At 48.9% G+C, this 12782-nt stretch overlaps 1 long non-coding RNA gene across 3 annotated transcripts; it reads right to left on the bottom strand.

The window, feature by feature from the left end:
* Positions 1 to 4367: 4367 nt before the first annotated feature.
* On the bottom strand, positions 4368 to 12211 carry LOC137097213 (uncharacterized). Of its 3 annotated transcripts, none has more exons than XR_010910067.1 (3): positions 11995 to 12211; positions 8915 to 9135; positions 4368 to 6433 (listed from the first exon to the last, which is right to left on the bottom strand). It is a non-coding gene; the product is annotated as an uncharacterized lncRNA (long non-coding RNA). The 3 variants fall into 3 exon arrangements; XR_010910066.1 differs by lacking the exon at positions 11995 to 12211 and adding an exon at positions 10713 to 10988; XR_010910065.1 differs by lacking the exon at positions 8915 to 9135.
* Between the last annotated feature and the right edge of the window lie 571 nt (positions 12212 to 12782).

Below are 12782 nucleotides of genomic sequence, written 5' to 3'. Positions count from 1 at the left end.
GAGTAGATCAATAGGTACCGCTCCAGGTGGGAAGGTAACAGTGCGCCATGGAGTCATGCTGGCCAAATGACCTTAGAGGTGTCTATGGACAAAACTGGCTCTTCAGCGGAGAAATGGAGATGAGCACCAACCCCCAAAGTTGGACATGGCTGGACTTAGTGTCAGGGGAAAACCTTTACCTTTACCTCCCACACAGAACCCCCATGATCAACAGAAAATACGAGTGGCACGAGCTCCCATTGTTAGCCCCAGCTTCTGCCAACCTAACCGTCTGAAAACATGGCATTGTAAGTAGATCAATAGAGTTGTAGTTGCTGGGATTTATAGTTCACCTACAATCAAAGAGCATTCTGAACTCCACCAACGATGGAGTTGAACCAAACTTGGCACACAGAACTCCCATGACCAACAACATACTGGAAGGGTTTGATGCGCATTGACCTTGAGTTTGGGAGTTGTAGTTCACCTCCATCCAGAGAGAAGGAGAAGGGTTTTGGTGGAAGGATTCACCATGGAGAGATCTTCAACCTTCTCTGCCAAAGAGGTTCCTAAGACCATCAGAAATGTGTGTTTTCTGATGCTCTTTGGTGACCCCTTTGAAACCCCCTCATGGCCCCCACAGCGGTCCCAACCCCCAGGTTGAGAAACACTGCTCTAGGTGTTTTGGACTACAACTCCCACCATTCCTACCTGCTGTCAGGAATTATGGGAGTTGTGGTCCACAACACCTAGAGGGAGAGCCAAAGCTGGCCCTTGCCTGGTGTAGATGCATCATGACCGTTGGGTCTGTCCACCTCAGCCCCTTTGTCCACATCAGTGGTCCATCTGCAGAATATCGAGGGTCTCCAGGTGTTTGGCTTGCAATTGAAGGGGGCTGGCCCCAAATCCAAAGCTTTTGGGGTCCCAATGTGAGAACATCAGTGTGGTTGACAACCAGAAGAGCAAAGACTTGGGAGTTCCAGATCTGAGCACCATTTCAGACTCTGCAAGAGGTCCATTTGTAGGTCCATTTGGTCCAAGAGGCTTGCCAATGCTCCCCAACACTCAGGAGAAGGCCTTGCCGGCTCCCTCCTCCCTTGCGATTGTGATGCCCTTCCGGCCTCCGTCCACTGACCACTGGCCGGAGAGGTCCCTCAGGAAGTCCACCAAGCCCAGGAGGGCCGAGAAGGTCGAGAGCAGCAGGCCCAGCAGGTAGAGCCTCACCAGCCACGGCATTGGGGACACAAAGTCTTGGGGGCCTTCGCACTCGGGACCCGGTCAGCTCCTGAAGAGGACAGAACGGACACTGAGGACCACGGAAATGGAAGAGACCCCCTCCAAGGCCATCCAGTCCAACCCCCTTCCACCAGGCAGGAAGGACAGCATCCAAGCCCTCTTGACTCATGGCCATCCAGCCATTGATAGATGGCCATACCTATGGTAGACAGATACCATACATCTCCATCATGTCACAGAATCCTAGTGTTGGAAGTGACCAACCCAAAGGCCCATCCAGTCCAACCCCCTTCTGCAAGGCAGAAAGATGCCATTCAAACCTTCCCAACAGATGGACATCCTGCCATTGATAGATGGCCATACCTATGGTAGACAGATACCATACATCTCCATCATGTCATAGATTCCTAGTGTTGGAAGTGAGCAACCCAAAGGCCCATCCAGTCCAATCCCCTTCTGCCAGGTAGGAAGACACCATCAAAGCCCTCCCAACAGATGGCCATCCTGCCATTGATAGATGGTCATACCTATCGTAGATAGATACCATACATCTCCATCATGTCATAGATTCCTAGTGTTGGAAGTGACCAAACCAAAGGCCCATCCAGTCCAATCCCCTTCTGCAAGGCAGGGAGATGCCATTCAAACCTTCCCAACAGATGGACATCCTGTCATTCATAGATGGCCATACCTATGGTAGATAGATACCATACATCTCCATCATGTCACAGAATCCTAGTGTTGGAAGTGACCAACCCAAAGGCCCATCCAGTCCAACCCCCTTCTGCAAGGCAGAAAGATGCCATTCAAACCTTCCCAACAGATGGACATCCTGCCATTGATAGATGGCCATACCTATGGTAGACAGATACCATACATCTCCATCATGTCATAGATTCCTAGTGTTGGAAGTGACCAACCCAAAGGCCCATCCAGTCCAATCCCCTTCTGCCAGGTAGGAAGACACCATCAAAGCCCTCCCAACAGATGGCCATCCTGCCATTGATAGATGGTCATACCTATCGTAGATAGATACCATACATCTCCATCATGTCATAGATTCCTAGTGTTGGAAGTGAGCAACCCAAAGGCCCATCCAGTCCAATCCCCTTCTGCCAGGTAGGAAGACACCATCAAAGCCCTCCCAACAGATGGCCATCCTGCCATTGATAGATGGTCATACCTATCGTAGATAGATACCATACATCTCCATCATGTCATAGATTCCTAGTGTTGGAAGTGACCAAACCAAAGGCCCATCCAGTCCAATCCCCTTCTGCAAGGCAGGGAGATGCCATTCAAACCTTCCCAACAGATGGACATCCTGTCATTCATAGATGGCCATACCTATGGTAGATAGATACCATACATCTCCATCATGTCACAGAATCCTAGTGTTGGAAGTGACCAACCCAAAGGCCCATCCAGTCCAACCCCCTTCTGCAAGGCAGAAAGATGCCATTCAAACCTTCCCAACAGATGGACATCCTGCCATTGATAGATGGCCATACCTATGGTAGACAGATACCATACATCTCCATCATGTCATAGATTCCTAGTGTTGGAAGTGACCAACCCAAAGGCCCATCCAGTCCAATCCCCTTCTGCCAGGTAGGAAGACACCATCAAAGCCCTCCCAACAGATGGCCATCCTGCCATTGATAGATGGTCATACCTATCGTAGATAGATACCATACATCTCCATCATGTCATAGATTCCTAGTGTTGGAAGTGACCAAACCAAAGGCCCATCCAGTCCAATCCCCTTCTGCAAGGCAGGAAGACACCATCAAAGCCCTCCCAACAGATGGACATCCTGCCATTCATAGATGGCCATACCTATGGTAGATAGATACCATACATCTCCATCATGTCACAGAATCCTAGTGTTGGAAGTGACCAACCCAAAGGCCCATCCAGTCCAACCCCCTTCTACCATTATGCAGGAAGGACACCATCCAAGCCCTCTTGACTGATGGCCATCCTGCCATTGATAGATGGCCATACCTATGGTAGATAGATACCATACATCTCCATCATGTCACAGAATCCTAGTGTTGGAAGTGACCAACCCAAAGGCCCATCCAGTCCAACCCCCTTCTGCAAGGCAGGGAGATGCCATTCAAACCTTCCCAACAGATGGACATCCTGCCATTCATAGATGGCCATACCTATGGTAGACAGATACCATACATCTCCATCATGTCATAGATTCCTAGTGTTGGAAGTGACCAACCCAAAGGCCCATCCAGTCCAATCCCCTTCTGCCAGGTAGGAAGACACCATCAAAGCCCTCCCAACAGATGGCCATCCTGCCATTGATAGATGGCCATACCTATGGTAGACAGATACCATACATCTCCATCATGTCATAGAATCCTAGTGTTGGAAGTGACCGACCCAAAGGCCCATCCAGTCCAACCCCCTTCTGTAAGGCAGGAAGATGCCATTCAAGCCTTTCCAACAGATGGCCGTCCTGCCATTGATAGATGGCCATACCTATGGTAGACAGATTCCATACATCTCCATCATGTCATAGAATCCTAGTGTTGGAAGTGACCAACCCAAAGGCCCAACCAGTCCAACCCCCTTCTACCATTATGCAGGAAGGACACCATCCAAGCCCTCTTGACTGATGGCCATCCTGCCATTGATAGATGGCCATACCTATGGTAGATAGATACCATACATCTCCATCATGTCATAGAATCCTAGTGTTGGAAGTGACCAACCCAAAGGTTCATCCAGTCCAACCCCCTTCAGCAAGGCAGGAAGATGCCATTCAAGCCTTCCCAACAGATGGACATCCTGCCATTGATAGATGGCCATATATACAGTAGATAGATACCATACATCTCCATCATGTCATAGAATCCTAGTGTTGGAAGTGACCAACCCAAAGGCCCATCCAGTCCAACCCCCTTCTGCCAGGCAGGAAGACACCATCAAAGCCCTCCCAGCAGATGACCATCTACCCTGAGTCAGAAGAGACCTTAAGAGAATCCAGTCCAACCCATTCTTCTAGGAATGGACACCACCCAAGCCCTCCTGAGAGTTGGCCATTCGGCTATTGATAGATGGCTATAGATATTGGTAGATAAATGAATGTGATATATGGGAGGCTGATTGTAGAGAGACTCATGGAGAGACGCTTGGAAAAACAAACACATTTGCATTTATTGGAAAAAGAGATCTGAATTCCTGAATCCATTGCAAAGGCAGCCAGGAGTCAAGCAAGGCACGCATCTTAGGAGGCTTCAACTCCACAAAGGCACCTGATCCAGAGAGATGATGATGATGATGATGATGATGATGATGATGATGATGATGATGATGCTGATGGTTATTATTATTATTATCATCATCATCCATATCCATTTATCGGATTTTGGCTTCTGCAAGGCTCGCTGTGGCTACCAAGGGCAAGAGAGAGAGAGAGATGGCTTCTTTTGCAGGTTGTACAAAGGTCCCTTTGGCAAAGGGAGGTGGACTACATAGCCCAGCATCCTAGGAATAGGTTGCCAGGAGAGAGTTGCAATCCCACATCCTTTAGAAGCCAAAGCTGCCTGCAAATCAGAGGTGGACACTTGTATTTTTCCTCCAGAAGCTATAGGTAGTGCATGGAGCTCCCATCAGCATTCCTCGCCAAGGCCAGTGTCCAAATAAGTAGCTCCAAACTGAAGTAATCCTACAGTGTAGATTAGGCACGGGCCAGCTTTGGCCCTCCCTCTAGGTCAGTGTTTCTCCACCTTCCTAATGCCGCGACCCCTTACTACAGTTCCTCATGTGGTGGTGACCCCCAACCATAGCATTATTTTCGTTGCCACTTCATAACTGTAATTTTGGCAACTTTATGAACTTGCTGATCGAAAGGTCACAGATTTGAATCCAGGGAGCGGCCTGAGCTCCTGCTGTCAGCCCCAGCTTCTGCTAACCTAGCAGTTCGAAAACATGCAAATGCGAGTAGATCAATAGGTACCGCTCCAGGTGGGAAGGTAACAGTGCGCCATGCAGTCATGCTGGCCAAATGACCTTAGAGGTGTCTATGGACAAAACTGGCTCTTCAGCTGAGAAATGGAGATGAGCACCAACCCCCAAAGTTGGACATGGCTGGACTTAGTGTCAGGGGAAAACCTTTACCTTTACCTCCCACACAGAACCCCCATGATCAACAGAAAATACGAGTGGCACGAGCTCCCATTGTTAGCCCCAGCTTCTGCCAACCTAACCGTCTGAAAACATGGCATTGTAAGTAGATCAATAGAGTTGTAGTTGCTGGGATTTATAGTTCACCTACAATCAAAGAGCATTCTGAACTCCACCAACGATGGAATTGAACCAAACTTGGCACACAGAACTCCCATGACCAACAACATACTGGAAGGGTTTGATGCGCATTGACCTTGAGTTTGGGAGTTGTAGTTCACCTCCATCCAGAGAGAAGGAGAAGGGTTTTGGTGGAAGGATTCACCATGGAGAGATCTTCAACCTTCTCTGCCAAAGAGGTTCCTAAGACCATCAGAAATGTGTGTTTTCTGATGCTCTTTGGTGACCCCTTTGAAACCCCCTCATGGCCCCCACAGGGGTCCCAACCCCCAGGTTGAGAAACACTGCTCTAGGTGTTTTGGACTACAACTCCCACAATTCCTACCTGCTGTCAGGAATTATGGGAGTTGTGGTCCACAACACCTAGAGGGCGGACCAAAGCTGGCCCATGCCTGGTGTAGATGCATCATGACCGTTGGGTCTGTCCACCTCAGCCTCTTTGTCCACATCAGTGGTCCATCTGCAGAATATAGAGGGTCTCCAGGTGTTTGGCTTGCAATGGGAGGGGGCTGGCCCCAGATCCAAAGCTTTTGGGGTCCCGATGTGAGGACATCAGTGTGGTTGACAACCAGAAGAGCAAAGACTTCTGGATCTGAGCATCATTTCAGACTCTGCAAGAGGTCCATTTGTAGGTCCATTTGGTCCAAGAGGCTTGCCAACGCTCCTCAACACTCAAGAGAAGGCCTTGCCGGCCCCCTCCTCCCTTGCGATTGTGATGCCCTTCCGGCCTCCGTCCACTGACCACTGGCCGGAGAGGTCCCTCAGGAAGTCCACCAAGCCCAGGAGGGCCGAGAAGGTTGAGAGCAGCAGGCCCAGCAGGTAGAGCCTCACCAGCCACGGCATCAGGGACACAAAGTCTTGGGGGGCTTCACACTCGGGACCCGGTCAGCTCCTGAAGAGGACAGAATGGACACTGAGGACCACGGAACTGGAAGAGCCCCCCTCCAAGGCCATCCAGTCCAACCCCCTTCTGTCTTTATGCAGGAAGGACACCATCCAAGCCCTCTTGACTGATGGCCATCCAGCCATTGATAGATGGCCATACCTATGGTAGATAGATACTATACATCTCCATCATGTCATAGAACCCTAGTGTTGGAAGTGACCCACCCAAAGGTTCATCCAGTCCAACACCCTTCTGCCAGGTAGGAAGACACCATCAAAGCCCTCCCAACAGATGGCCATCCTGCCACTGATAGATGGCCATACCTATGGATAGATACCATACATCTCCATCATGTCACAGAACCCTAGTGTTGGAAGTGACCAACCCAAAGGCCCATCCAGTCCAACCCCCTTCTGCAAGGCAGGAAGATGCCATTCAAGCCTTCCCAACAGATGGCCATCCTGCCATTGATAGAGGGCCATACCTATGGTAGATAGATACCATACATCTCCATCATGTCACAGAACCCTAGCATTGGAAGTGACCAACCCAAAGGCCCATCCAGTCCAACCCCCTTCTGCAAGGCAGGAAGATGCCATTCGAGCCTTCCCAACAGATGGCCATCCTGTCATTGATAGATGGCCATACATATGGTAGACAGATATCATACATCTCCATCATGTCATAGAGTCCTAGCGTTGGAAGTGACCGACCCAAAGGTCCATCCAGTCCAACCCCCTTCCGCCAGGCAGGAAGACACCATCAAAGCCCTCCCAACAGATGACCATCCACCCTGAGTCGGAAGAGACCTTAAGAGAATCCAGTCCAACCCATTCTGCTATGGAATGGACACCACCCAAGCCCTCCTGACAGTTGGCTATTCAGCTATTGATAGGTGACTATAGATATTGGTAGATAGATGAATGTGATATATGGGAGGTTGATCATTGAATCCTAGTGTTGGAAGAGACCCCAAAGGCCCATCCAAGCCCACCCCCTTTTGTCAGGAAGGACACCACCCAAGCCCTTCTGACAGATGGCCATCCAGCCATTGATAGATGGCTCTAGATGTTGGTAGATAGATACCATACAGCTCAATCATGTCATAGAATCCACCCTATGAGTCGGAAGAAACCTTAAGAGAATCTAGTCCAACCCATTCTGCTAGGAAGGACACCACCCAAGCCCACCTGACAGTTGGCCATTCAGCTATTGATAGATGACTATAGATATTGGTAGATAGATGAATGTTATATATGGGAGGCTGATCATAAAATCCTTGTGTTGGAAGGGACCCCAAAGGTCCATCCAGGCCCACCCCCTTTTGTCAGGAAGGACACCATCCAAGCCTTCATGACTGATGGCCATCTAGCCATTGATAGATGGCTCTAGATATTGGTAGATAGATACCATACAGCCAGAGGCGGCCCTAGGTAATTTTCAATGGTAAGCAAAGAATATTTTGGCGCCCCCCCCCCCCCCAAACCAATCACTGCGATACACACACACACACACACACACACACACATATGGGCATGGACAAATTTTGGCCCTCCGGGTATTTTGGACTTCCTACTGGCTGTTTGGATTTGTGGGAGTTGAAGTCCAAAACACATGGAGGGCCAAAGTTGGCCTATGCCATCCATACACACACACACACACACACACACTAGCCGTCCCCTGCCACACGTTGCTGTGATCCAGTCTGGTGATCTTGAAAAGAAAGTAATGAGAAAGTTGGTTTCTAATCTATGTAATGCCTTTCTGCTTGTGGGTAAACAGTATTTCTTGTTTCTTTGTCAGTGTTGATATGGAGATTGTCTGGTTTGCCTACTCTGGAACATGCAACATATCATTGTTCTTCTTTAGGGATCCCTTTCAAATCTATGATATTACATCTTCCATATGTGTGTGTGAGAGAGAGAATCATATAGATCTATATCTATGGCTGGATGGCTCTTTGTCAGGAGGGCTTTGATTATGTTTTCTTGCTCTGGTGAAGGGAGTTGGTCTGGATGGCCATGCAGTACAAAAATATCCATTTGAGGCAGAATTTCCTAACTAACAATCATCTAAGTAAATGCAGCTGGAGCACAAATAAGCAGCTCTGTTACATTATCTGACTAACAAGGTTATCCTCTGATCAGATTAAAGTGTTTTAAATTGTTGTTGTTGTTGTGTGCCCTCAAGTCATTTCCAATTTATGGGTACCCTAAGGCAAACATAACAAAGTGCAATTCATCAAGTATCAAAGGGCCCTTCAACATTGCCATGTAACCCAGAATAGCAAGGCAGATAATCCACATTATCTTCTTTGAACTGGGTTATCTGAGTTCACATTGCCATATAATCCAGTTCAAAGCAGAGAATGGATTTCAGGAAGGCCTTCGACAAGGTCCCCCATGACCTTCTGGCAAGGAAACTAGTCCAATGTGGGCTAGGCAAAACTACGGTGAGGTGGATCTGGAATTGGTTAAAAGGACGAACCCAGAGGGTGATTCTCCCCAAGGCTTCCTCCTCTTCATCCTGGAAAGAAGTGACAAGCGGAGGGCCATCAGCAGGGTTCCATCCTGGGCCCGGTCCTGTTCAGGATCTCTATTAATGACTCAGATGAAGGGCTAGAAGGCAGGATCATCAAGTTTGCAGACGACACCAAATTGGGAGGGAGAGCCAATAGTCCAGAGGACAGGAGCAGAATTCAAAACGATCTTGACAGATTAGAGAGATGAATGGCCAAAATTAATAAAATGAAGTTTAACAGTGACAAATGCAAGAGACTCCACTTAGGCAGGAAAAACGAAATGCAAAGATACAAAATGGGGGGCAATGCCTGGCTCGAGAACAGTACGTGTGAAAAAGATCTTGGAGTCCTCGTGGGGAGGAAGTTAAACTTGAGCCAACAATGTGATGTGGCAGCAAAAAAAGCCAATGGGATTTTGGCCTGCATCAAGAGGAGCCTAGTGTCTAGATCTAAGGAAGTCATGCTCCCCATGCTCTATTCTGCTTTGGTTAGACCACATCTGGAATATTGTGTCCAATTCTGGGCACCACAATTCAAGAGAGATATTGACTCTAAGCTGGAATGTGTCCAGAGGAGGGTGACTAAAATGATCAGGGGTCTGGAGAACAAACCCTATGAGGAACGGCTTAAGGAGCTGGGCATATTTAGCCTGAAGAAGAGAAGGCTGAGAGGAGATATGATGAGAGCCATGTATAAATATGTGAGAGGAAGCCACAGGGAGGAGGAGGGAGCAAGCTTGTTTTCTGCTTCCCTGGAGACTAGGATGCAATGGAACAATGGCTTCAAACTACAAGAGAGGAGATTCCATCTGAACATGAGGAAGAACTTCCTGACTGTGAGAGCCGTTCAGCAGTGGAACTCTCTGCCCCGGAGGGAGTGTGGTGGAGGCTCCTTCTCTGGAAGCTTTGAAACAGAGGCTGGATGGCCATCTGTCAGGGGTGATTTGAATGCAATATTCCTGCTTCTTGGCAGAATGGGGTTGGACTGGATGATGGCCCAGGAGGTCTCTTCCAACTCTTGGATTCTATGATTCTATCTGTATTTTATATGGCAGCATAGAAGGGGCTGAAAACCCTTTCTACACTGCCTTATACCCTGGGATCTGAACTGACATTATTTGCTTTAAACTGGTTTAAACACTGCCAGATGATAATAATAATAATAATAAGCTTTATTTATTAATGTGGGATAAGAAAATAATCTGGGTTTAGATCCTGGGTTATAGGGCAGTGTAGGTCCAAAACCCCTTCTACACAGCTGTATCCAGATTCTCTGCTTTGAACCGAATTATATGGCACTGTAGACTCAGGGCCCTTCCACATAGCCCCATATCTCAGAATATCAAGGCAGAAAAACCCACATTATCTGAGTGTGGACTCAGATAACCCAGTTCAAAGCAGATATTTTGGGATTTCTGCCTTGATATTCTGGGTTATATGTTTGTGTGGAAGGTCCCTGACAGGTCCTATATCCTAGGATCTGATCCCAGATTTTCTGCTTTGAACTGGATTATATGAGTCTGCACTGCCAGATAATCTGGGATAAACTGACAACCTGGGATCAGATCCTGAGATATAAGGTCTGCCTGGAAGGGCCCTGTGACAATCCAGTTCAAAGCAGATAATATGAAAAAGAAAATAAGAAAAAAAACTCAGCTCTGGGGTTTTTGCAGGCCCCACCCCCCAAACCCCTGCCATTGATATTCTGGATTATGTAGGTGTGCAGAAGGGCCCTAAACCTCCTTCTACACTGCCATATACTCACGGGGAGTGGGTGGCTGGGAGTGGAGTGAGGAGGTCGGTGGGAGAGGTCGCCCTCGGCTGCTCTTGCCCCGCCCCCATGGATGGGCCCTCCTGCCGCCGCTGCCCAGTCACTCCAAGCTTGAGAGGGAGCCGGGGGCAGGGACAGCTCAGCTGGCCACCACCCCACCGGTCTCCCTGATAACCGAGCCTGCCGCTCCTCCTCCTCTTCCTCCCCCCTCGCCCTCGGCATCTTTGAGCGGCGCGGCCTGAGGAGGAGGAGGAAGAGAAAGGGACAGAGGATGGGGGGGGGCGGGGAGGAGGAACGGAAGGCCCCATGACCAGGGAGACTGGCGGGGGTGGTGGCCAGCTGAGCTGTCCCCGCCCCTGTCTCCCTCTCAAGCCTGGAGTGACAGGGGGCGCCGGCAGTGAGAGGGGCCATCCACAGGGGCAGGGCAAGAGCAGCAGGCTGCGCCGCTCGGTGGGGGCGGGGAGGAAGAGGGACCCTGCTGCTGCTGCTGCTAGTGGAGGCGGAGAAGGAGGAGGATGGGAGGAGGAGGAGGAGCAGCAGGCTCTCTGGCCTCTGCTAGCTTCCCGCGTCCCTCGCTCGCGGCGCCCCAGGGCAAAATAAAGTGTTCCGCAAGGGCTTACTTCGCGTAATGCTTGAGCCGCCCCTGCATACAGCTCAATCATGTCATAGAATCCACCCTATGAGTCGGAAGAGACCTTAAGAGAATCCTGTCCAACCCCCTTCTGCTAGGAAGGACACCATCCAAGCCCTTCTGACAGATGGCCATTCAGCTATTGATAAATGGCGACAGATATTGGTAGATCGATGACTGTGATATATGGGAGAGAGATCTTAGAATCCTTGCGTTGGAGGAGACCCCAAAGGCCCATCCAGGCCAATCTTCTTCTGCCAGGAAGGACACCATCCAAACCCTCTTGACAGTTGGCCATCCAACCTGTCACAGAATGACAGGTTGGAAGAGACCTTAAGAGAATCCAGTCCAACCCTCTTTCTGCCATTACGCAGGATGACAACACCAAAACCCTCCCGGCAGAGAAGAGATTTACACTGCGATTCGGAACAGTAGCAAAATCACAGTTATGAAGTCGCAATGAAAATAATGTTTTGGTTGGAGGTCACCTCAATATGAGGAACTAGATTAAGGGGTCATTCAGTGATGTGGTCTAATTGTGTAACGGAAACCCAAAAGCAAAGGGGTCACCCGGCTAACCAGGAGGGCGCTTAATAATAATAATAATGCAATATAATAATAGCAATATAATAATATTTTTATTACCTGCCTCTTCTCTTCCTGGGGTGAAAAGTTTCTTTCTTTCTTTCTCTGTCTGTCTTCCTTCCTTCTTGTCTGACTGTCTGTCTTTTTCTTTCTTTCTTTCTTTCTTTCTTTCTTCTTGTCTTACCTTATGCCTTCCTCCCTTCCTTTTCTTTCTTCCTTTCTTTCTTTCTTTCTTTCTCTCTCTCCCTCCTTCTCTCTCTTTCTTTCCTTCTTTCTTTCTCTCCCTCTCCCTCCCTCCCCCCCTCTCTCTTCCTTCCTTCCTTTCTCTCTCACTCCCTCCCTCTCTTTCTCTCTCTTTCTTTCTTCCTTCCTTTCTCTCTCACTCCCTCCCTCTCTATCTCTCTCTCTCTCTCTTCCTTCCTTTCCTTCTTTCTTTCTTTCTTTCTCTCTCACTCCCTCCCTCTCTTTCTTTCTCTCTCTCTCTCTCTCTTCCTTCCTTCCTTCCTTTCTTTCTTTCTTTCTCCCTCCCTCCCTCTCTTCCTTCCTTCCTTCCTTTCTTTCTCTCTCACTCCCTTCCTCTCTCTCTCTCTCTCTCTTCCTTCCTTTCCTTCTTTCTTTCTTTCTTTCTCTCTCACTCCCTCCCTCTCTTTCTCTCCCTCCTTCTTTCTTTCTATCTCTCACTCTCTCTTTCCTTCTTTCTTTCTCTCACTCTCTTTCTATCTCTCTCTCTCATTCATTTCCCCCCTCTTCCTTCCTTCCTTCTTTCTTTCTTTCTTCCTTTCTTTCCCTTGTCTCTGTCCGGATCTATGAAGGAGGGCCGCCCCTTGGAAGGGCGTGGCCTGGCCTTG

The sequence above is a fragment of the Anolis sagrei genome, chromosome 5 (assembly GCF_037176765.1).
Source record: "Anolis sagrei isolate rAnoSag1 chromosome 5, rAnoSag1.mat, whole genome shotgun sequence".
NCBI classification, from domain to species: domain Eukaryota; kingdom Metazoa; phylum Chordata; class Lepidosauria; order Squamata; family Dactyloidae; genus Anolis; species Anolis sagrei.
Note: the sequence above shows the minus strand (reverse complement) of the source record. Positions and strands in the feature narration are given on the sequence as shown.